This window comes from Cervus canadensis, chromosome 25 (assembly GCF_019320065.1).
Source record: "Cervus canadensis isolate Bull #8, Minnesota chromosome 25, ASM1932006v1, whole genome shotgun sequence".
Lineage (NCBI taxonomy): Eukaryota > Metazoa > Chordata > Mammalia > Artiodactyla > Cervidae > Cervus > Cervus canadensis.
In genome coordinates, this window is record NC_057410.1 from 37,131,069 (window position 1) to 37,135,145 (window position 4,077).

Below are 4,077 nucleotides of genomic sequence, written 5' to 3' on the forward strand. Positions count from 1 at the left end.
CAATATTGGAGGTGCAGGTTTGATCTCTGGTTGGGGAGCTAACATCCACATCCCTCATGATCAAAAAACCAGAACATAAACAACAGAAGTAATATTTAACAAATTCAATAAGGACCTTCAAAATGGTCCGCATCAAAAAAAGATCTTAAAAGAATAAAAAAGGATAGCCACTCTCATGATTTCTAATGCCATGGATCAGGTTTCCCTAGTTTTTTCCTGAACTTTATATTAAAGAAATTATGCAATATATATTCGTGTCTGACTTTTTATGTCATTGTTTGTAGCTATAATTTGTTTATCCTCATGGTTGTATAGTGTTCCACTGTGTGAATAAATCATCCTTTATGTGATTTACTATTGATGAGAATTTGAGCAGTCTCCAGTTTGAATCTACAACAGATGGTACTCTTACTAATACTCTTGAATATGCATGTAAACACATGTACAAATTTCAGTTGAGTATATAGGAAAGATTGGACTATTGGCTTATAAATATCATTAAGTTTTAAAAGCAAAATTACTTACCATGAGTTAGTTTTATTACTGTGTCTTTAAATCAAACCAAATTAAAACTTCTATGAATTGTTGAATATTATAATTTTGCTATTGAGTTAAAATTTTATTGTACCTATAACGATAAGAAGATATTTTTTCTCAGATATGATATAAGATGTTGTATTTTATGTGAAAATGAATAAATAAGTAAATTGGAATTGGGTAGGCCGAAAGGAGGAGCCCTCAGGCCCTGCTACTCATTGCCATTTGTGAACGAGAGCCAGGAAGAGACCTATCTTGCATTGCCAACAGGAAGAAGGTTACTGCTTTGGTAACTTTGCTACTATAGTAGAAGGAAGATTTTTCTCCTTGTCTGGCAAAAGTCCAGCCAATGAGAGACTGTCACAACTCAGCCAATGAAAAACCACTAAACTTTGAAATCCCAGTTCCCTCCAATGGACTCTTTGTTTACAACAGCCCCTCTCAACTTTCCTATTTCTTCCATAAGAAAGCATTCCTCTCCTTGGTTTCTCGAACTTGACTGGTTTTTTGTTATAGCATACTTTCCCTGAATTACAATTTTCTGCTATTTCTGAATAAATCTATTTTGCTGGTAAAATAATTGGCTGTTCAGTTTAAAGTTCAACAGTTTAAAAGCTCAAGGACATGGATAACTAAGATGAATAGTTAAGGCAGAAACAGAACACATAATTCTGAGTCTGGAATATTTTCCCTTTCATTGATGGTCAGAGAGACTTGGGGATTAGATAGGGTGACCCCAAATTTCATGTATACCCAGTGTCTTGATATACCTATCTATAGCACTCCTATGGTCACCTAGGATAAAGAAAAACACTCGAGCCTCTGAAATTACCACTAAAATGCCAAAAGGTAGACAGACAGTCCTTGGCTGAGAGGGTAAGCAGGACACAACTTGGATTTTGGAGTTGAAGGCTAACAATTACTGGTAATTGTTCCAAAGGTTTTGCAATCCATTTAAGTCTCCTGCTTCTTCTCAGGAATGGTATGTTCAGTCTGCTTTGAGAGTCACAGTTATAAATAAGGGAAAGAGAATGATGACGCAGTGCCCAGACATAGGGTGAAGAGATGTGGACCATGGCATGGGCAACGGGACACTGGAAAGGAAGAAGAAGAGAAGATATGAAGTCTGGAACTCCAGCGTTCTTGCCTGGAGAATCCCATGGATGGAGGAGCCTGGTGGGCTACAGTCCACGGGGTCACAAAGAGCCGGACACGACTGAGCAACTACACTATGTACTATGTACTAATGGAAAAACTAAGTCACGACAACACAGGAAGCAGAGCTGTGAAAACAAAACAAAAAAACTAGTAAACAGCAGAATCAATCACTTGCTTGCATTTGGATTGTTTATGGAACAGTAACTATGTGAAAAATTACTCCAGAATTAGTCTCCTTACCAGAGAGTTAAATTCTATGCGACAGTATACTTTTTAAAATAGAAATCAGCTGGGGTATTCAAAGAATTAAAATGACAGAAGCTAGAGAGATCAATATCCTCACTTAGCACATCTATTGTTTAATAGCTCCCTAATATTTTATTTGGGGCCAATGAACTTTAAAATATCCTTTAACATGTTTACAGTTTCTTGCATAATGGGTTCCAACTCTTGTTTTTATTGTGCAGATTAACTCTGCATACCGAGAAAGTATTTGCAAAATTGAATGTTGGTATTAACAGAAAAAGTGGATTCTCTGTCAACAGCTAACATATATATATATATATATTTTTTTTTTTTAACCCCCTAAGGTTTTTTATTTTATTTTTGAATCTTTTTTATTTTATTATTTTTATTTTTTCATTTATTTTTATTAGTTGGAGGCTAATTACTTTACAATATTGTAGTGGTTTTCGCCATACATTGACATGAATCAGCCATGGATATATTGTATACCTACTGTGTGTTAGGGTTGTTTGTGTATTGTATGCAGTAGATAGTATTTAACTCTTGTTTAACACTCCCCCTCCAACAACAAAAAAAATCTATTAAAGGAAGCTGAGGAAAACAAATGTTTCAATAACTTGCTCATATGCACGTGGTTTACAACTGGAAGAAGCTTTGATTCAAACCAGAAAGCTGGACCCCAGAGACCAAATGCTCAGCCAAAATGATGTAACTCCATGAGCTCAACTGAGCAGGTGAGGATTCAGGTAGTTCCCACAACAATCAACTGGTTATAGAAAATTTAAAGTAGGAGACTTAATGGAAAGAACATAGGTATGGGAGCCAGACAGAATGAATTCATTTCTTCCACTTATTAGTTACAAGATTCTAGACATTTAACTTTTGGGAACTTCTGTTTCTTTATACTGGCTGATATAGGCTCCACCACCTTCAACCCTTTTATCTTTTAAGCTTGCTCTCTTTATTGCCAGGTTAGCCATAAGGAGAGGAAAGGGGTATGAAGGCATGTGCTTGCAGTTTTATAGGAGATTGGCTGGAAGTGTGGAAGTGAAACTCATCATTCCTGTCCACATTTCCCTGGTGAGATCTTAGTCAAGTAGGCACTCCTAGCTGCAAGGGAGGCTGGAAAATGTAGTCCATGTCTCAGCAGCTACACCCTAGCCACAACTCTATGACTCAGTGTTATGGGCTCAATTATATTCCCCCTAAATTAATATATTATTTTAAAGTCCTAACCCCTAGAATCTCAGAATGTGACTGTATTTGGAAGCAACATCTTAAAGAGACGATTAAATTAAAACGAGTTCACCAGGGTGGGCTCTAGTCCAACATGACGGATGTCCTTATAAGAAAATTAGGACACAGACACATAGAAAGGAAAGATGGTGTGAAGACATAGGGATTACATAGCTCTCTGCAAGCCCAAAGAGACAACCCTCAGAAGAAACCAACCCAGCTGATACCTTGGTCTCCAACTTCTTGGCACCAGAATCAGAGACAATAGATTTCTGTTGTTTAAGCCACTTTAAGTACTTTGGCAGCCCTAGTATAGTCACATACCAAAGAGGAGGTACAGATTTGGGGGGATGACCAGCATGTCTGTTTGCATTATGGGAACTATAAATCGGTTACTATCTCAATTCAGGCTTCTGTAACACACTGCCATGACCTAGGTAATTCTTCCTTTCTCACAGTTCTGGAGGCTAGAAATTGGAGATGAGGCTCCCAGCATGGTCAGGTTCTGGTGAGAGCTCTCTTTCAGGCTATAGACAGTTGGCCGCTCCTTGGATCCTCACGTGGCAGAAGGAGAGCTGCGTAGGCCACTGGTTTCTTATAAAAGCACTAATCCCATTCACCAGGGCCCCACCTTCATGAGCTAACCACCTCCCCAAAGGCCCACCCTCCAAATATCATCACACTGGACTTAGGTTTTCAGCATACAAATCTGGCGCTGACAGAACACAAACATTCAGTCCATAAAAATTACTGCATATTTTATTGTACAGGGAAAAAATAAAAAGGTACCATCTGTTTGTAGGAAATATATTAGCTTTAACGATGCATTCCAATATGAATGAGATACAGACAAATAAATCCTGTTTGATTCCACTTATACAAGGTACCTAGAATGGTCAA